The sequence below is a fragment of the Mastigoproctus giganteus genome, chromosome 4, assembly GCF_048544385.1.
Source record: "Mastigoproctus giganteus isolate SK-2022 chromosome 4, ASM4854438v1, whole genome shotgun sequence".
In the NCBI taxonomy this organism is placed as follows: Eukaryota; Metazoa; Arthropoda; class Arachnida; order Uropygi; family Thelyphonidae; genus Mastigoproctus; species Mastigoproctus giganteus.
In genome coordinates, this window is record NC_143578.1 from 176462192 (window position 1) to 176484669 (window position 22478).

The following is a 22478-nucleotide window of genomic DNA, read 5'->3' on the forward strand; positions in this document are numbered from 1 at the left end:
TGATGTGATTAACCCATGACGTATTACGTAATGTGATCGCTTTTTAAGGTTATGTTAAGATTTCACGAAATTGCTTTGTAATATTATGTTAAGATTTCCTACGTCATCATAAGCTATTACGTAATAGTTCTGTGTATTATACTATATATATTATTATATTATTTTTATACCTTTATACGTATCTGTTTGTGATATTCACAATATTACGTATATCAAACTGACCAAACAGTCTGTAAAGAAGTGTCTAAATATAAACAAATTAATGTTATATTGTAAATTCGAAGAGCCTAAATTTCAGAATAATCTCTTATCCCGCTTATGCCGTTGTAGGTCAACGGCGTAAATAGCATACACTACTCGACAAAATTAAAAGAACACGTAGAAAACGTGGTGTAACTCGTGCAGCTTGCGATGAAGCAGGACAAAATTGAGTATGGTGGTGTACCATAGAATAATGAGGAGACAACGAGAAACTTGGGACAGATATAAAGGAGATTTATAGAGGTTGTATAAAAATTACCAAAAAGGTCACATTACAGAAGTCGATACAAGATGCTCGAAAATATGGTCACATGACATCAGTACGGCGTATGATCCCCTCCAACGGCTAAACAGGCCTGACAGCGATGACCTGTGCTCGATATAAGGGTGTCTATAAGATTCTGTAACAACAAATCCCATTCTTCCACCATCGCAGACCTTAGCTCACGAAGTGATCGAGGAATTGGCTGTCGGCGTGCAATACGACGCCCAAGGGCGTCCCACACATGTTCGATCAGATTTAAGTATGGTGATCGTGCTGGCCACGGCAGTCGTTGGATATTCGAGGATTAATTCTTAGTACCTCTAAGAACGCTTAGTATAAAAAACATGAAGAGGAGTTCGGCCATTGATCATTATTCCAACCCACACGAGAACACCGCCTTCACCGTAAGTGTCCCATTCTCTGATGTTGCAGCGATGGTAGTACCACATTCCTCGTTGTCTCCAGATGAAATAACGTCTGGAATCTGTTTATAGGATAAAAAGGGACTACTCAGAGAACTAAACTGTTACCCCATTTGTCAAGGCCTGAAGTCACATGTTGATGGCTCCAGTTTCGACGAGTTCAGCGATGGATTGGGGTTAATGAGATTGAATGTTTGTATGGCGGTCTCCAGGGTTTCTCCTATAACCGCTGTTGCAACCGACATGGCAAAGCTCCAAGGCCGGCAAGTGTGTGTGTACGTGTAGGTGTGTTTAGTATATATGTGTAGGTTCTGTTGAGGGTTGAGTGCTGGTGCCTGGTATTTCGCAGCCAGGGGGGCAGGGGGACACCTCCCTCTGACTCCTATCCCAATCCACGTGGAGGCAGCCAGGTTCTATCAACAGAAAGAGACACTTACTGGGGCTATCAGGATTATTTTATTTTATTTTATTTTTATTATTATTATTATTTTTTTTTTTTTTTGTACTTTGTGGCGGCCTACAGGGTTTCCCCTATAGGTTAATGGGATACAAACCACTGGCTTCCTTGCGTAGAGTCCACTTTAATTTAGCCTTCTTAACACATTCCGGTTAAAAATGTTTTCACCTGTGGCCACAGAAACCTCAGGAGGCATTTGATAACAGGACATCGTAGGATTCCGTCTTGCTGTCAGAGCCAGAGCGGTCTGTTCTATTTGATGTAGCCTTCGGGTGACTTTGGCCAGCTCTTCTTGTAATGGTTCCTGTCTGGTGAAACTGCTTCCGTAACCTCGAGACGATGCTGCGTGACACATTAAGGAAAGTGCCACCTCCCCCTGCGATTTCCCGGCTTCAAGTCGTCCAACGGCCTCTCCATCTCAAACAATCACCTAACGCATGATGAACTTGTCATCCTGAGTGCTGGATATGTGACTGTCCCACTGAGAAAGCCAAAAAAACGGGAATGAAGTGATGTGGTCGCAAATTGTGTTTTTATAGGCATTAATAATTATTTGCATAATGTGTGGCTCTGTAAGGCGGTAGATCGATTTCTATTTGATACTCGGAATTTGCATGCCAAGATGCCTATTAGATCAAATATTCGCATTCGGCGACACTGATCACAATAAAAAATATTCATGAAGTTAATTTTGTTAATTTTGCGAGCAGTGTATTTAAGCACTTAAAAATCTAGAAGTTTATTAAGCATTTGGATTTAACATTAATCCCAGTTTTCTTTAGCCTAACGATGAAATTTGGTTTATAATATTGCATTTCATTACACTGCTGAGCTTCATAGTGAGTGTCCCCACTGGAGTCTATAACCCCGACACAATGACCAGCATCTCTCTGGCACACTTTCAAAGCCTCGTTGAGACCATGCTACTACGAATTAAGGTTGTTCTGAGGATAAAGGGAATCTATTCTTTATTAGTTATGTGAACCTAATAAAGCGGCCATGCAGTGTAAATACCCTGCCATTTTTCTGTAGATAGTGTACAGGATTCTACCAGGGATTCTCGTCCAGTTAGTATGATACGAAGTAACAATGAAGTACCGATAACTGGTGCTTCGTTTTAAAAAAAAATCTACATTTTTTATTTCTCGCTGTTACTTAAAAATGTTTCTTTTGCTGTTGGCCCCATTGTCTGACTGTTCCTTTACTTCGCCATTAGATCAGCATCCTGCTAGGTACTTTTTCAGTCTTCACCAGCGCATTTACCTTCCAGTTCAGTTTCTAGTAGTTGTCACAGTGTTTTGCGCCGTGTGTGATTGCGATTATTGTGTTGTTGTTGTAATAGGGTTTTAGGAGCATCAGCAACTAAGACCTTATTGCTCCGTGTATAGTGTCTGTAAATGCGTGTGTTCTGTGATCGATTTTCTGTTTGCTGGATGAAAAGTCCAAGTTCCCGGGAGAAAAAAGCCATGCTATCCTCGCCTGAGACCGACTACTTCAGCCACATTTTTAAAAACACCCATAAAATTCTTCACCTCATCGACAGGACTCGAACTGAGGTGTTTTCCAACTGGTGTGGGGAAGACGGTGATTCTTCTAACTGTGCTACCCACGAAGGCCGATTAGTGTGTAACAAAATTACGCCGTGCTTTAGTTTTATTATTGATAGAACGTCGCAGATCAGCTTTTAGGATTCTTTCATAATTTTGTGAATTGACGGTTTCAACCCATACACATGAAATGGCACAGCAGTAATCCTTGTGAGTCGAACATCATCAACATAACCAGCCCGGTGCTTTTGAAAGTCTTGAATTTATTTGTCAGTGGTGAAGATTGATGTTTTCATTGCATGCTGCATAACTAGCTGTCTGGTTGAAATACTTGCGTCATGTCTCATCCACAGTCATTTCATTTCATTTCAGTCCAAGTCATTTCCTTTCTCTTCATTCCGTTAGGTGCTGGAGACGTTCCATGCCATTCGCCTTTGCGACACTTGATGTAAATCTTTTTGCATTACAATCATGTCATGGCGATTGTCTAAGCAGACCCATCACTGATATCCAGCTCCCTAGATACATTATCAACCGCCGTAATCATGGTGTCTACCAAGATAACATTTTCTTCTGTGAAACCTGTCTGCAATTAATGCTGCTACGCATCCCGTGCATGACGGATAGTTGAAGTGCTCTATCATTCAGGAGAAGTATTAGTACCATTTCCTAAATTTGCACCCAGGGCGGCGAGTAATTTAAATTTCGACAATCGAAATCTCGTTTTCATTTGACTCACTCTCCTATATTTCTCATTAAATAAGTAAACTACAACGAAAATAAACCACATTCACTTCATCACCACCGATGAAACCTCTCATTTCCAGCTATAAGGATAAACATCGGAATTTATATTTTTATATAAAATATATTTTTCTTTTAAAGAGAGTGCATTAATAATGTTCTTTCTGTCTATACTTGTTGTACTACCCGAATCCTTATATGTATTCTTTCCTTCATAAATCTCTCTCTCTGTTCCAATAACAACTACTTGCAGCAATTTATTTTGGGGAATTACCACGATTTCAAAGCGTGGTTCACTGAACGCACACAGACACACACACACACACACACACACACACACACACTACGAAGGATCAGTGTTGTAATGAAATACTACGAACCGAATGTGACCAGTAACACGAAAAAAAAAACGTGATTAATGTCAAAGAGCCGGAGATGGTGGTCACAACTGAAAAGCTGTTGCAACAAAGTACTTGCTTGTAAACTTTAATCAGCTTCTGTGAAAGCTGAGTACAAGGTGAGTAAGACAAATAACTCCTATAACTTATAGTAGAAGGTATTTTTTCTTTTTGCCACAGAACAAAATGGTTGTATAGGAGGGAGGCATCAACTCGTAATTGTGTCCGTTAGAATTAGATTGTTGGAGGCAAAGTGTGCCAAAATATAATCTGTTCTCCCACCCTGCACTGCAGATAATACTGTGCTTAACAGAACAAGATATAGTAAAACTCAGTTTTACAGGAATTTGAGAAAATCAAATTTTAACGGACACGACTAAAAGTCCCAAAAAAGGTCAGTTACCAACTGAAACAGTGAACTCTAGGAATATTAATATATTAAAATAGAATAAGTCATGTATAGCAGAAGATTCATTTATATGCATGTACAATAACAGTAAAATCCTAACAGATAATAACAATAAATGTTAAGACAATAAACTATACAGAACTTACCGGGATTTAAAAAAGGAACCCGGTTCGGTCGTAAGCTGCAATACCTTATCCTTGACGAGTTGCGCGTTCTGAATTGGCCATTTGGTTATCACTGTGGTAGTGGGTTGTTATTTGAATGATTGTAGCCGTTTTGTTATCTTGCAAATGCGTTGTCAGCCTTCATTGGAATCTCGAATCAACGAGCTGTTGCTGACCACAGGATCGCCGTTGGCTAGATGTTATTTGTTTATTGGAAAACTCGATACACCTGAGACACAGTCATATGCTAAATCCCACTACTCATAACCGACTGCTATGCCACGTAGAAATCGCTAAATCTTTCGAATTTTTCATTCACTCACTAAATTTCACATAAATGGCATCCATACGTATCTGCCCATCAGCTTTATATTACATAGTACGAACTCAAATACGAACACGTGACACTGTTCACTGAAGAGGAGGTGATTGTCCCATTGTAAGTCAATGGTTTGGCCACACCCGAAATGCTGCATACAGTGTTCCGGGTGTGGAAATCTCATTTTAGGATGGATAAATGGATGGATAGATCTGTTCGAAAAGGGGTGCACAGAGAACAACATCAAGGTTAGTTAGAGGAACAAAAGGATATTTTTACCAAGAAAGACTGGAGTTCCGTGAATTTCAAACTTTGGAAACTAAATATATGCCGAGTTACCCGATTGAAGTGTATAAAGTTGTAAAAGGGTTAAATAAATTAAATGCTAATGGAATCTTTGCTCTTTAGATGGCACACACAAGAAGACATACATTTCAATTGAAAAACGATGGTTGCGCAATAGATGTATGTACGGAAAGTTGCATTTAGCCAAAGAGTAATTCATTATTGTAATAAAATTCCACCAAATGTGGTTGTAGGCAATCTAAATAAATTTAAAGGTTTGGGTAAATATATATATGTATATATATTTTTTTTTTGGTCGGCGCGGTATGAGTTTGCTTCCTTGTATCATGTTGCTAGTAGTGCTGAAAAGCTTTTTATGAAAAGAAGTGCTTCATTTCATAAAAAAAGAGTACGGTTACTTAATAAGGCGAGCATTCAGTACGTATTTCAAAACAACTCATTAGCAAAATATCATTAGAATACTTAACTTAATGATTCCCGGGCAGTTTAGACTGTATTTTTAGTCCTGTGTACTGGCTGCGGTCCTTTGATATAGCTTGTGTTGCCAAGCATGCGCTTTTATTAGATTGAGAACTTCCATTTCGCAACAGTGCGCCGATATAGCAGCGCATTGTTACACTGTTATATCGGATTCAATAAAAGATACAATGAAATTGTAAGCTCCTCTATCCACGGTAGACTTACTGTAAAGGGAAATTAATTTATAAAGATAGTAGAGAAAGAACATAAAGAAATTACAATATTTACGTAATAAAAGCCCACATGAAAAAGAGGTTATAATTGGACACAATGCGAAGATTAAAGAGTCGCATGCTGGAATGAGAAAGTGATGGGAACCTACAGCGCCCGAAACATAAATGAAACGAAAACATACCAAAGGATAGGGTAGTATGTGAATAGCAGTAGCAGAAACAGAATACACGCCATCTGTACTGCGGTTGAATCTGCAAAGAGACACAGACTGTAAATGCTGATAAGTTGTCGAAATGTATACTGTAAAATATGAACTAAGAGACCTTCGAATAAACAAGGAATAACAATAAGGACCGGGGTTTGTATTTTTAACAAATGCGTTGCGCTCTTTTTTTTAAAGAATGAATTGAGTAAATGAACCACACAAAGTTTATTTATGAGTTCTGAGTGACTGAGTATGAGTTCTGAGTATTAAAGTGACTGAGTATTAAAGAATTTCACATGTTAATCTGAGAGATCGAGGTGCTTCGAAGCGAAGATTAATAAAGAAACTAGAACTGGGATAATTGGAAAACGGTTAATCCAAATTATATTTTATTAGGATTGTCATAGGTACAGTATGTAATCCAATAAAAAGAAAATAACACTGTATCAGGTAAACAAATGAACACAGTCACATTCAAAAACAAAAATAAATAAATAAAAATTTTTCTAAAATTCATTTTGTTAGAAAGTCTGTAATACCCTCCATTAATTAGGCTTTTTTTTATAATTGCTAAGAATACGAGTACGAGAATTGATCGCCATCCTCCCCAGACTGGATGGAAAAGACTTGATTTCGAAACTCGTCAATGAGCAAGGAATTTTTATGAGCATGTTTTGTTTTTCACAAAGTGTCTCAGCTAATCGGTCTCAGGCGACGGTAATATGGGCGTTTTTTTTTTTTTTTTTTTTTTTTTCAGAAACTCTGGTTTTTCGTCCCGCAAACAGGCAATCACCACAGAACACACACGCAATTTACACGTAATATGGGTATATACTGCGCATCTAAGTATGATCTAAGTTTCTGGTGCGCTTAAAACCCAAAAACGACCATAATTAGTTCGACAAAATATAATGTACCTGCGAAAACAAATATTTGAGCAATCTTTAAGCTTATCAAATAAGTATTTGTGACTGGGTGACGAAACAATGTAATCCGTTCTTTGTATTAATAATTAGTTATAGATTTTAACTTCTGATTTGCCGCTTCTGAAGAGGAAACAGGAACCGAGCACTTGAGCGTTCGGATCTATTTCACGTGAATCAATTAATGAAAGCGAAAATCAGATAAATACTTAAGTCAGAGAGCAAACAGAAAGATGCTAATTAGAATAAAATTAAAATGTCCATGGTGCCCTTAAAATGATTTGTACAAGTATAGTTGTCTGCGTGATTATTCATTATAACCCAGCAAAAGTAGACTTCTAAGTTTTGTTCTATAGCTTTAAGTGTACGTGTTTTCTTATGTCGTCCACTGTACTAATTTCACAATTAGCCTAGATATCTATTTGCAAAGAAAAGTGTGTTAATATTTCTTATTAGCTGTCAACTCTATGAAAATAAAAAATTCAGAGCACGTGAAACTGATTTTTGAAGATTAACATCGAAAACGATACCCATTTAATAGATTACATTATACTGTATTTTATCGTAACCGAATATTCAAACATATACTGCGATATGACTTCAGGGTCAAAAATTCAAATAAGATTAATTAAGTTTAGTAAAAAGTGTATGGTTGAAAAGACAAAACACTCTTAGCTCCCAGGTTTACTACCGATAATGCAAAATATTGTGCCATTTACCCGAAATTTATGAAAGCACCTATTTTCTAATGAAAAAGCACCACGCGTGGTTTTAGGAGGTGCAGCAAAAATAATGTTTTGTGGTCAGTGTTCCAGTCGAATATTTCAACAGTTTTACCAGACTTCGCAATCAATTAATACAACATTTTTTGCCAAGAAAGATTGCAATTTCTTCACCACTGTACAGTCACCAAAACGTTGTCAAGAAAGAAACTTCGTAGGCGGTGGATTCTAATCGCAGTTTCTTTCAACACAGGTCAATACACAGTCTGTACCACTCGATCTATATCATGTCTGCTGTACATCACTAAGGCGTGCAGAAAAATCTGTTTGCTCAGAGTGGCCTTTCATTACAGCCTTTCTTCTGAAGCGCAGATGTACGCCTTCTGCTCTCTCTTCTCTCTAAAACCGAATTCTCACGGAAACAAGCAAATCACAATGTCTCTGCGTAACATATAATTTCAGAAGTTGTTGAAAGAAAGGATGTTTGCTTTTCGGAGCAGCGATCAGTGATTTCCACGCCACGCGAAAAGCGCTTCCAGTTGTTTTCTATTCACGGAGTAAACCAATTAGTGTGAAAGGATGCCAGTGACACGCTATTTCAAGCTAGCATGTGGGTTGGGTTTATGTGGCGTTATTAAAAAATCATCACATGCTATTAGAGGTTGTCATATAATTTAATTACTACCCTGCACTTTCTCTCGTTTCTGTCAGAGTTCAGTAAACTTTTTGCATGTGTCTATAATCTATTCTGCATATTTAATTCAAAATGCAGTCATTTTCTGTACTTTTCGGTTTCGTATTGTATCTTTTCACCATTACGTAGAGAGTGCATAAATATATTACCTGTAAACAAAGATGATAAAATATGAATAAGCTACAATTCTTTTAACTACGATATCATATCGCATGTATGCTGATCTGCAGTTTTATCATTTGTTTTGAATTATCAGCTGAAAGTAATTCTCCCAGATATTAATTTATCGAGCTGTTAAATGTCTAAAGTAATTTCGATGCATTTATCGTGATGTTAGTTTTTAAATGCCCTGAGAATTCATGGAAGATTAATATGATTCAGAAGGAAATTAGCATTCATTGTTTTTCTCCTCAGTTGTTTTTATGCAAAGAAAAAGAATTCTCGAAGATTTCTGCATTTTTGAAGTTCCAGTTCTTCAGTAATGAATACTGTGGTTACATTTTTCTTAAATGTTTTCTTTGGCTTTACTAGAACGTTAGTTTTTTTCTAATATCGCGAGTAATTGCAACCATTAATGATATACCATAAAAAAGCTGGGCCAGCTGTAAGCGATAAGATTATTAGATTTTCATGCAGCTACACGAAATGAATCTTGAAAAACACCAAATGTCTAAGAAACAAAACTACTTAACGTATTGCTTTGAAACTGAGGTTTATCCTTCGAAGTATTGCGGTTTTCAATTAATGTAAGATGCACACTAAAGATGGATATTGAAATGATAATTTTAAATCAGGAAAATTTAAGTATGTAAAATAATCGCTTTAATTAGATTGTGTTATTCGAAAACAACTTTTCGGATAATGACTGTAATAGTGCTAATATAATAGATGCAAAGAAGCTGAAATATTTTGATTGTTTCTTTTGCAGTTTAATCAATAGAACACAAATGCAAAAGCATGAGTGTTCTACTGAATATTTTCCTTTTTCAGCATTTCTGCTTTTACGTGAAGTTCGAGTAATTTAGTGTCACCTCAATAAATAGTTCGTCAGAAACGAAATGGGTTTTTATGTGGAAGTGCTTAAACATAAGAAGCTGCTGCTAATCGTATCTTTATTGCATCTTCCGTAAACCCACTAATGGTCTCGCTCAAGGACCTGACGCATAATTAGATCATATATGAAAGCAACGCCATCTCCTTTTTTTTTTCTGAAAAAAGGAAGATAATCGCCATCATTTTAGGGGTGCATTAGACAGGCTTGCGGATTAGATGGTTCTGTAAGGGAAACCCAGTTAGTTTTTATGCTATGTAGCAAAATGCGAACAGCGGCGACCAAGCGGAAAGAATTATGTCCGCTGGAGAGGATACACTGTAATAACATTTCATGATCTAGAAATTTCCTAAATAAACTGGTGTTATGACTCCTTCTAGTAATTGAATTTTCAAAGAGAAACATGGATTTTGAGTCACACCCAGATATTCGCAAGCATTAATGAGGTTGCATACACGTATAGTCTGTTTTCCATTTGATTTTATTTCCGCAAAAGAGAAATAATACTTTTGTGGTCATGTAAACATTAAAACTGAAAGTTAAAAAATATTCTTGTCCTGTTGGCAAATCGCCAACTACCTTGAAAATGTGGTAGAGAGTAAAGTGTTGTCGTACCATCGCAGTTCTACAAAGTAGCTATTTTAGATAGCTAGAAGATATGTTCTCTAATTTATTGACACGCCAGCACCAAAGGCTAAAAGTTGTGTCAAGTATCGCACAACAGTGTTACGAGTTAACTTCGATTCCTCACTATCTTTTTGTTCGTTTTTTTTCCACCATTGTCTAGAGAATTGAGTTTCCACGTAATAAGTTAGTGGTTGTTTGCGGAACAATCTTGCGAAAAACGTGTGGGTCAATAAGAAATATAATGAAGATAAGAGCGAGGGGAAAAAAGAATGAAACACAAAACCAAACGAACCACCAAAAAAGACCAACAATTGTACACGAAAGGGATTTTGTAAACTTTGTAAGATGTCGATAAATGAAGAGTGGCAGGTGCCGATACGAGATTTATTTGGACTACGAGAATATTATCGTGACGATGAAAAAAAAAAAAAAAAAGAGACTCAGACATAGAAAGATATGTTTTGTCTTAAAACTGACCGTTATGGACGGGTCACATTCGAATAGTACGTCAAGATTTTCGAATAGGAATCATTACACCGCGAAGACAGATTCTGCGATAACTCAATATATCGCAGAATGTATACCCCCCCCCCCAACTGTCTAGAAAATTGGTATCCACGGAGCGTGTCGCAGCAAATACCACTTCCTTGCATCTCTGTATATGTGATATTTATTAATTTTTTTACAACAGCTTTTGCAGAGAATTAAATGTAATTCTCTTTTTTTTTCTTTTGCAATGCTTTAAAATAAAGGTCTCAAGCGTTTTGCACAGCAGAACTCTCGAGACCTTTTATGTTTCTTTCTGTTAGCGCTTTTTCTAGACAACCCCGAAGCTAGAGATGCTCACAAGACAGTCACTTCTGCACCCACCGTTTGTGCGCTCGTCACTTAACGTTCCACTCTTCGTTATCAACGCGCTAGTGAGCGACATGGTTCACGAAGTCAAGGGTCACTTGAATTCGATGGCAATCCGGATACTTTTTTCTAGTACATTGTCAAGAGATAGAACGAAAAGTAATACGGAAAAGAGGATATTGGTAGCTATCTTTAATGCTGCTGTAGTCTATGTAATTATAACGATCGTGCCATGTTGTCCTGTGACTGGCTGGCTTCTGGTGGCAGTTTGTTAATCTGTGTTCTTAGGATAAAATAATGCTTCAGTAAAATTTACAGCAATGTGTTCTTCATGGCGTGTTTGACGAAATGTCATTGGAAGCTTTTGACTCTTATACTGGAATAAGGGGATAAATTATGCCAGGAGGAAGAGGAAAAGAACAGGTCAGGATTTTTTATAGATGTCAGAAAGAGTTTTTAGTGAAGAACTGTTTGGAGATTGCAAATTTAAAAACTAAAAAAAAAAGAAACATATTAATGTCCCTCATGAGGAGCAGCTATCACGGTGTATTTTTCATCCCTTCAGAGGAAGGCTCCACATCCTTGCGAGCAAAGTATACATTGCCTAAAGACTTCCTATTCTTATTCCTCATGGCAGTCAGCCACTTTTCTCCCAACCCGATCCGGTTTTAAAATTCAAATAAAAAAACTGCATTAATTTCTTCCTTACCTAGGAACTTGTACAGATCTCAAGCAAGAAACACTCCGTTCCTAAACTAAAATTTGGACAGAAAACAGAATTTTTAATTAAATTTATAGCAAACATATAACAGCTATAAAACATTTGCAATACCTTCATTTGTTTCAAACTTAGTTTGATATTATTTATTTAAAAAAAAATAATTAAAAGTAACAGGTTAATGCATTAGCACCATATTTTTATGTAGTGAATTACCGAAAATGGTAAAATGGCATTGTTTTTATTGTATCTCATATTGTGAATACCTTCAAAACGAGTTTCCCTGATATTGCGCTACTTCAAATAAGTAACGCTTCACTAGTGAAGAAGGCTATTGTTACATATTCTCAGTGGCTACAACCACCCAGACTGCTTGTTCAAGGCTGTTTGGCCTCTCATCGGTGAGTGGGTAGGTCTTCTCTACTTGTGAAGTGTTACTTATTCGAGGTAGGCAATATTAGGCAACTCGTCGTGAAGGTATTCACAATATGAGATATAATAAAAACGATGCCTTTTTACCATTTTTAGTAATTCACTACGTACAAACATGATGCTAATGCACTAACTATTAGGTTTACGTAAATATGCTTATCGAGGAAACAGTAGTACGATGATGAATGTAAGATGCCACGATGGACGGAATTTACAGACTTCCAAGCGCGGAATGATAATAGGATGCCAGATAAGTAATCGGTCTGTACATGACAGTTCAACGACACTAAAAATCTCGCGATTGGTGATGTGATCTGCAACTGGAAACGAACTAATGCTGAAACCGTCGCGAAGCAACGCGAAAAACCTCCGAATCTCAAGGAACGTAATAGGAGAGCTCTGCAAGAATTGTGCGGGCCTTACACCAAGCTGGACGGTATCTGCAATTAATCGGAGTGATTAGTGGTTTGTGGACGGCTGCATGACGTGGTAACCCATATTATGCAACATCCTGTCGTTCTTGGACCACAGAACAATCTAAAACTGAGCCGAAAACTGTGTGAGGAGTAATGATGCATGATCTACCAATCTGAAGGTCTTGCCTAGGTGTGGCGGATGCCCAGAGAAAGCTACCTGCGAGACTGTATCGTCCCAACAATGAAGTTTGGCGAAGACAGTATGATGGTCTGTGCTCTGTTTTTCGTAGTTTGGGCCGAGACCATTGGTTATTTTGGGGTTATATGAGTGCTGAGGTCTGTCTAGACATCCTCGACAATAATGCGTTACCTACTTTGTGGCAACATATCGGAGAAGGCTGATGCCTGTGTCAGCAGAGAGACTGCTTCATATCCTACTGCTCGCGTGGTGACTGACTGGTTTGAGGATATGAGCGTCGAAAAGTCATGCTAGCCATCCCACAGCCTTGACATCAATCCTATAGAGAACTTCTGGGATGAATGGGTCGTCAGGTGCGTGGGAAGAGAGAGAGATTGCCTAAAAAACAGCTGTACTGGTCCCCACTTTGAAGACTCGATGGCGGAAAATAACAAACAATGGTAGAGAATGATCCACAGCGACTAGAAGCAGTCATAATGGTTAAAGGTTTCAGTACGCGTTATTATATTTGTTGTAAATAAAGGTTATTTGTAGATATGCAGGTGTCTGTCTGGATGTAACTGTCTGCGCGGGGTAGCACAGTGGTATCGTCTCCATCCTCCCCCGCACCGGGTGAAAAAGTTTCGGATTCGAATCCCGTCGATGACGCGAGTAACTTTAATGAGCATTTTTCACTCCGTGGCTGAGTTAGTAGGTCTCAGGCGTAGATAGCAAGGTTTTTCGTCCAGTAAAACAGGAAAATTGACCAGAGAACGCACGCAATTTACTGATAAAATACACACAGTATATGTAATCAATTATGGATGACCCTAATATAATATTTTTTTTTTGTGTTGTTTCGTATGTAACTAGTAAGGCAGTGTATATTGTTCATCTTTGAAGTACTAAGGATAAAAATATTCTTGACCTGATCCTCATACGAAACAATTACCATCATAGGGCTGATCAGGAATTCTTTGCGGGGAATGGTCACTGAGTTCTGTGTTGGATGGCGAAAAGCAAATCGCAGTTGTTAAAGGATAAGTCATGAGTTTTAATTTCGGTAAAGGAGATTGACAGTTTAAAATGCGACATTGCCTGTCTCAACTGGGCAAATAACATGGAGTGTGAATACAGAGGAACAATAGAACATCTTTAAAGAAGTAGTCAACAGAAGTCACTAATGCATATACAGGGTCATCGAGAAAGGTGTCTGTGATTTCCCCTTTAATTATCTTCTGAAATATTTGATCGATTACTGTGATCGTAGCAGTAAACATTGTGGTAACTCACTAAGTTTTATTTGACACCTCAACAATGACTTTGGCTGCGCCGTGAGTGTGCGCAGAATGACTCCTACGCGCACCACCTCAGTCAGTGTCAGTAAGATGGCTGTGCAACAGAAAGCGCAGTGTGTGTGTGTTGTGACGTTGCACTGTTATGACGGATATACCACAACACACACTGCGCTTTCTGTTGCACGGTCGCCATCTTACTAACACTGACTGAGGCGATGCGCGTAGGAGTCAATCTGCGCATACTCACTGCGCAGGCAAGGTCATTGTTGAGGTGTCAAATAAAACTTAGTTACTACAATGTTTACTGCTACGATCACAGCAATCGATCAAATATTTCCGAAGATAATCAAAAGCGAAATCACCGACACCCTTTTCGATGACCCTGTATATCATTAAGAAAATATAGCACAAAAGGTACCAAAATCGATGAAAAAGGAGCTATCCCGTTTAACAGGGCGAAAAAATGGTATGAGAGAGTTAGGCGACGAAAGTTACTGAATCCTACAACAGCTCTCAGTTTATCTATAATGGTACCACAGAAAAGGTTATGTTGACAAAGTCTGATTATGAAAAATCGTTCACTAATAAAACAAAGAAGGAAAACAGATAATGAGTTTTACATGTGTGAGTGCAAAGGTGAAAACAAACTTAGAAGTTTATTGGTGTAGGTGCTGTCACCGTCTTGGGTTGTTTCTCGTGATTTGGGTTTGGACGTTGGTCGTCGTTCCTGGAACAATGAACGTTGTGTGATATTTTGACAACATTCTGGACAATTTCGCTCTTCTTATACTGTGGCAGCAGTATCGGAAGGTCCCTTTATGTTTCAGCATGACAGAAAGGGGCTCTCACTTAGCTTGTACTAGCTTCATTTGAAGACATGAGAGTGCAAAAGATTCCTTTGCTTTTCCAGAGCCTCGATATTGTGCCAATAAACATCTTTGGGGTGAACTTGGCCTCAGGGCAGGCCAACACTCGCAATCAGTAGCTGAATTTACTGCTGTGTTGAAGGAGGAAGGAACAAAGTACAGCCCTCTTGGTATCAAAGAGAGTCTGCGGATTAGGCTAGGCTGTGTAATTAAGGCCCAATGTTGGCTGAAAAGTTATTAAATGTTGTATATAAAAGTTTTTTGTATCAGTAAAACGTATGAAAGTTTTAATGATAAAAATTATTTTGTTTAAACTGTATTTAGTTTTTTACGTGTTTATATTTTACGAGATGACTTAAAATAATTTAGAAATTTCAAAATAATTTGCCAATAGAATTTAATATCAGTTAGTGTTATCAGTATAGGAAATCGTAAAAAAGTAATGCAATACTTATACGACTCTAATAATGGTTGTTGCGAATCCAGCAGAGCTGCCAGTAATTTTGGCCGCTCGGTCGTAACACGGCAGTATTATAGATTTAAAGGAAAGAAAGGAGATGAGAAGGGAGGAGACACTACCGAAAGATTGGCTTAAGGAACAGAGAGGTAATTAAGAAACTAATTAAAGAAGTACTGCGCTAGCACATTTAAGTGACAGAGAATGAGTTCACTGTTTGGCTAATGGCTTTACTTTACGTATGTATGACCAAACTTTCAAGTCATAAAATAGGTAATCAAAAAAAAAGTCTGCTTAAAAAACTGTTGATTATTCATTACGGTTTTCTGATATAGTCTCAATAACCCCCACCAGGAAATTTGATTTAGAAAATGTGATTGAAGGAGCAACTGAGATTGCGTTATGTGAGGTAAGAAGGAAAGTGTCCGTGCTGTATTGCGGCACAAGTGATATCGCTGAAGGAGGCCCAAAAGGGTGACAAAGAAAAACCTAATAAATAGATTTCGATATATCTTTTCTTTTTCAATTATAATCCGTATATACATGTTGGGATGAATTCATTCAGGTATTAATTTTCCTTTGAGTTATTTCTCTTATGAGTCTCTTCAAACAACAAGGTGTTTTTTCACAAAGTGAATAAGAACCTTGTTTGAAGCGATTTATGATTTATTTATCATTACAACAATATCTATTGATTTTATTATATAGACTCTATTTCAAAGAGTGTCCAAATACCACTGGGATTTGAAAAATAACCATCACGCCTTCAGAAATACAGTAGGCACAAAAGCAACGGCGTTCACACTAGACGTAAGCAAATCAAACGAGGCATTGAGCTTAGTGACGTCCACGGAGACTCATCATAGGATGCCATATTAGCAATCAATCTGTTCGTGCCATTGAAGCAAAACTGCAACACTCTTGATCAACGGTGTATGAAGTAACCTCCGAATGGGGAATTCATGGTGTTATTATGGGGTCGTTCGGGAAACCGCATAAATTATCGAAATGAGATCAGACGAGTGGCATGTAGATCAGCCAGATCTCATCAACCAGGGATGCCGCAGAAACTGATTTTGGTACAAGGCCAGTATGCAGAGAGTCGCATAATATCGAATTTTACGGAGGACCTGCAGCACACTAGATAAATATCATGGCACGGAATGGTTTGCGTGCTATGATATATGGCTTTCTGATCTCACCGCAATGTTTCGGTCTGGTGGTGAACATTATTTACGAGTATAGCCTCGTAACAGCCTCGGCACAGGTGGTGTCACCGTCTGATTATGTTTCTCCTGTTTGGGCTTGGACAATTAGTCTTCATATGTTAGTGCGGTACACTGATATTCTGGACAGTTCGGCGCCTCCGTAGCCAGGTGGGAAGGAGCAGCAGTGCGTAGCACACGCCTCTTGATTAGACCGGGGTTCGAGCTCGTCACCACCAAATACGGAGGATGCGGAAAGGTCAGAGAATGACCACCGCATAAATAGCAAACAACATCTGGACAGTTCCACTATCTAAATCTCAGGCGAGGGTAGAATGATTTTTTCTTCCTGAAATAACTCGGATTTTTCGTCCAACAAACAACAAATCGACTACAGAACACACTCAGTTTACAAACATATTATATACAGCGTAATATGACAAAAGTTATTGACGCTCTTAAAACAGTACAACCACAACAACTCTTTCTAAACTTTGGCAGCAGTATGGACAGGTGGCGTTTTTCTGTTTCAGCATGCGGAGCCTATAGTGACTTGAAGACGGGAGTGCAACAGCTTCATTGGTCTGTCCAAAAAGCCCAACCTTAACCTCACCGAACACCTTTGAGACAAACAAACTAGAATGTCGGCTTCGGGCCGGACTAGGCCCGCAGTCAGTATCTGAATTTATCAATGTGTTGAAGGAGGAATGGACAAAAATGCCGTCTTGTTGTCAAAAACTGGTTCCATTGTATGAAAAAAAAAAATAAAATACCACGTATAATTAAGATCAAAGGTGGGCCGAAATGTTATTAAATTATTATTATTATTAGCAGGCCAAGATCTAGAGCTTGTTTCACAGCAGCTAGGGCTTGCATTGAAGCTACAGCACAATAAAGAAGTAGTACACTATTATATACCCAACAATAAGAAAAAAAATGGTAAGCCTACACTAATTGTGAAATTTTCAAATCATGTGGTAAAGGAAAAATGGATTAGAACGGCAAAGGAGATCCGACTGACAGCAAATGATATCTATCGGAACAATAGCAATATTCCAATCTACATAAATGACCACTTAACAACTCACCTCAAGCAGTTGTTTTGGGAAACAAAACAATTAGTAAAAACTCACAGTTACAAATTTTTATGGTTAAAACATGGAAGGATTTATGTGAAGAAGAATGAATCATCAAGAGCCATAAGAATTTTGAGCTCAAAAGATCTGCAGTATATAAAATAGACTATTTTATTGTGCATAATTGAAATTTCTTGAAATCTAGAGCTAAAGTAAAATTAAGACATCAGGTATGCTTTTTGAGGAATCACAGGTTTTTAATTCACCATTACATTTTTTAAATAATCCGAATATTCAAGCTCTTATAATTGATAAAAATCAGTTCTTTCTGGTAGCTCTAAATATCAGGTCATTAACAAAAAATTGGTTTAACTTCTTGCAATATATAAATGCAATGAAAGAATTTATTTCATATATAGTTTTAACAGAGGTTAACATAAAAAGTGACAAAATTTCTAATTATAACATACAAGGTTATGACAAGGTCTATATGTTGAGAGATTTGAGAAGGGGTGGAGGAATAATAATATGTTCCAAATAAAAAGCGCCCTCGCTCGGGAATAAGCAGTTCTGTCCGAGGGTGAGCCGGAGTTTTTCCACTTTTTGTGCAAATTCTGTTTAACGTGGAAACTCTCAGAGACTCTTGGGTTCCACCAGGCCTTTGAATGCTCTGTGATGGTTAGTTTCTTCGTTGCAGCATAAAGAGAAACAGTGGCTATCCATCTTGTCATCAGGTCAATCCAGAGATCGGGGGCGCATTCCTCCAGGACATCCCATGGGATTGCTTGAGCCGCATAAACACACCTCTCAGGATTAAGGTATTTGGGCGCTGTAATTGTTTTGGTTGTGACTTTTCTTCTTCCAGAAGTGATAGGCATTTCTATTTGAACAGAGAGAGAATGATGGGGTTACGATCAGACTGTATGTTGTTTATAGAGTTTTGATTAACCCCATAATTTGCTGACACGAACGCAAGATCTAGTGTGCTTTTGCCTCTTGTGGGTGGTGTGCTGACCAGTTTGAGACCAAATATACCTAGACGCTGACTCGTCTCCTCTTGAGGTTTCCTTGAGAATTCGGGAGATTTAAATCCCCACACACAACGTGTTTCAGTGATGAATGGAGGTGGTTAAGCAGCCAATTGAGGAGTTTATCAACTACTTGTGCATCTGGAACCGGTGGGATATACACTGCGACAATGTCGAGAGAATTGTTCTGGCTGTTATTGTTTTTAGGTTTCAGTGTAACTAGAACTGCCTCGAAAGAGTCAGAGTGCTCGATACTGAGTGGAGGATAGAAAATACTGCTCATTGAAAAAAATTGCAACTCCTCCTCCCCTCCTCCAGTTTTCTCTAGACGTGCACACCATCTGATACCTTGCAGACCAAGTAGAGGAAAGTGTTTCTTCACTGGGGTCAAACCAGGTTTCTGCGAAGCAAACCACGTCCATTGAACTGGACAGCAAGAGTTAAGGAATAAACATTCAGTTTATTCCTTATTGATCGAACATTCTGGATTAGGAGTTGAAATGAAGCTGTTCTCTTTACCGTGGCGAGGGATGTACGCTGTTTGATCCATCTGTGATGCGTCGCTGGTCTTCGGTATGTTGAAACCACGACAGGATCGTAAAATTCGGGGAGAGAGATGACAGAGATTTTGAGTAATTATCATTCTCATCATTTTCAATGACCATTGGGAGCCCCTTTTCTGCGGGTATGTTAAGGGCGAAGCATGGATTTACCTTGTTTTTCCTACGACTATTCCCATGTAGAGCAGTTGTGTTATTAGTGGGGAATAGAGATACATCGTTTAGAAAGAGTCTGGACTGTTGTGGACACATCTCAAGAGCGTTTATGGATATCACTTCTTTACTACTTCGTGCTTCATGAAATGGCCTGATGATAGTTCCGAGGGGCCATTTGGTGCACGTTCCAATCATTTCAAACTGAATTCTATCACAATAGATGCGAAAAGAAGCATTTGCTGTGCTTCGAGTGTTCAATCTCTGAATCTTTAAGTCTAACTGAAGTTCCTCAATCAGTACATCTGTGACGAGTTGTGCTGACGTGTCTGGGGCCAAACGTGAGATAAACAAACTGCTGGGGGGAGGGAGAGTCTGGTGATGAACCAACCCGTTTGAAAGGCCGAACCTTCGAGACTAGTGCGGTGTCTGTCCCAGTGGTTTTCTTCCTGTTCAAACTGTTTCTACTGGCCGTCTTGCACTTGGTATTCTGGTTATTTCTCGGTTCGGCATCCAACACCAAGTTGGTCGCAGGCCTAGCAGTGGTTTGGTCTTGTTTAGGGCTAACTGACGAGTAACTTCCTGAGTGCAGTTCACGGGCGTTTGATGTGGCATTTATATTTATGTACTGATCGTAGCTAACTTCGTCGGGTGACACAGGACCACCGTTTGTTTCCTTGGGCAGGTTTAGCTTGAGCGCGTTTAGATATGATTCATTTCTCTCAGAAGGGTGTTCAATGAAATCTTCTGTTTCTCTATTACGTTCAAAGACAGTAATGGGCGGCGTGCTCACGACTGCGTGTTTTGGTCGGTTATCAGCTTTAACGCGAGAGCTAGTCGTCGAGAAGGATGCACAGTCAGCACAACCTTCTTCAAATTGAAAGATAACTGGGATGGTCGTAACTTGTTGCATATGCCACATCTCTTTGATCTCCTGTCTTAGGTTCGCGTACTTTCTGCTTTTTCCCTATGGGTTTTCTGCAGGTTGCCAGTGTTGGGTACCGCTATGTGAATAGATAAGTAGCCTTTTCCTTCTTGTCCACTAGGGTTATGTACGGTTTGTTGTGCGGGATTGTCTTATCCGTTATTATGGCGCGGTCCCAGTACAGCTTGTGGCCTCTAGTATTGCCTAGGGTTCGTACTTGTAGTACGGTACACTTTCTTTGATCAACTGATATTTCCTTGCTAGCTTCTGATGTATTATCTAGCTACCTAGTGGTGTCTATGAGTGTACGCAGTCTGGGTGATCACCTTGCATCCCGCAATGATGTCTTGGATCGTTTCTGAGGCCAGGTGGCATCGTCGACTGCGTTCATCGGACACTCCGGGCTCCTTGGCGATGTATTTTCTATAGTTTCTGATGTTGATTACCTGGTCTTGGATGGCGAGCATGAATCATTCAGTCTCGGGGAAGAGCGTCCCGCTTGTGAGCTATGAATTGGAAGCAATTTTATCTATGTGATCTTGATGGAGAACATTGTAGTGTCTGCCGTGGAGTGTCTTCTCTGCCCATCTTTCTAGCTTCGTTTATGCCTCCTGGTTGGGAGGGGACTCCTCGCTTAGGTTGAGTGGGGTATAACGCTTGTCTACTTCCTTATGGCCTGGTGGAGTGCTGCTGTGCGTTTCTGGATGTAATCCTTCAGGTTAGCAATCGCTGTTTTCTGTTGCTCGATGAGGTCTATCAGGCTCCTTCCTCCTTCTTTCCGAGTGATTGTCAATCTTTCCACGGCTCACTTCGGGTGGTGTTGGCGGCTCTTGGTCATCATTGTCCTTGTCTTACTCATATCTTCCAGTTCGGTGTTAGTCCAATCTATGACCCCGAAGGAGTATGTTAGCACTGGGACTGTATAGGTGTTTATGGCTTTAACTGTGTTCCCTCCGTTCAGCTTTGCTTTCAGCAGGCTTCTGAGTCTCTGATGGTATTTTTCGGTCAGGCAGGCCTTAATTTCCTTATGCTGTAACTGCTGAGCCTGCATAATTCCCAAGTATTTGTAGGCTTCTGCCATGACTTCCATCTCTTAACCAGTCTGCAGCTGGTAGTTTCGGTTGACTAATTTTCCCTATCCGTGGGTCTTGCATTTATTATTATTATTATTATTATTATTATTATTCCTCTTATATTATTTCTCCCTTATTGGGGGATTCCACTCCGTGACGGGTACTGCTACCAAGTACACAGGGTGGTTATAATTTCTGGTGTTACTGTTAGTCGAGGAACTCTCTGACTATCCTACAGGTGTTCAGGATCGCGACTTTCTGTAGTTCCTTATAGGTGTTCTCTGGGAGAACTATTGCTGCTAGGCTACTATGTAGGGTCTTTGGCACCATACCGGTGGTTGACACGATGGTCGTTACTTCTTGCATATGCCACATCTCCATGACCTCATGTCTCAGGTTCGTGTGCTTCCTAATTTTTTCCTCATGGGTTTTCTGGAGATTGCTAGTGTTGGCCACCGCTATGTCAATCAATTATTATAATTATTATTATTATTATTATTGCTCTTATATTATTTCTCTCTAACTTGGCGGGGGGGAGGGTCCACCTCCTAACGGCTATTGCTACTAAGTACACAGGGTGGTCGTTGTTATGTCTGATGTTACTGTTGGTTGAGGAACTCTCTGACTATCCTATAGGTGTTCACGATTGCGACTTTCTGGAGTTCCTTGTAGGTAATCTCTGGGAGACCTAATGCAGCTAGATTATTATGTTGGGCACCATACCGGTGGTTGACACGATGATCGGGATGGTCGTTACGTATTGCATATGCCACATCTCTTTGATCTCCTGTCTTAGTTTCGTGTACTTTCTGATTTTTCCCCATGCGTTTTCTGGAGGTTGTCAGTGTTGGGCACCGCTGTGTCAATCGGATAGGTAGCCTTTTCCTTCTTGTCGACAAGGGTTATGTCCGGTCTGTTGCAGGACTGTCTTGTCCGTTATTAAGGCGCGGTCCCTGTACAGCTTATGAGTTGAGGTTTCCAGTACTTCCTGGGGATCGCACTCATAATACGGTACACTTTCTTTGATCAAG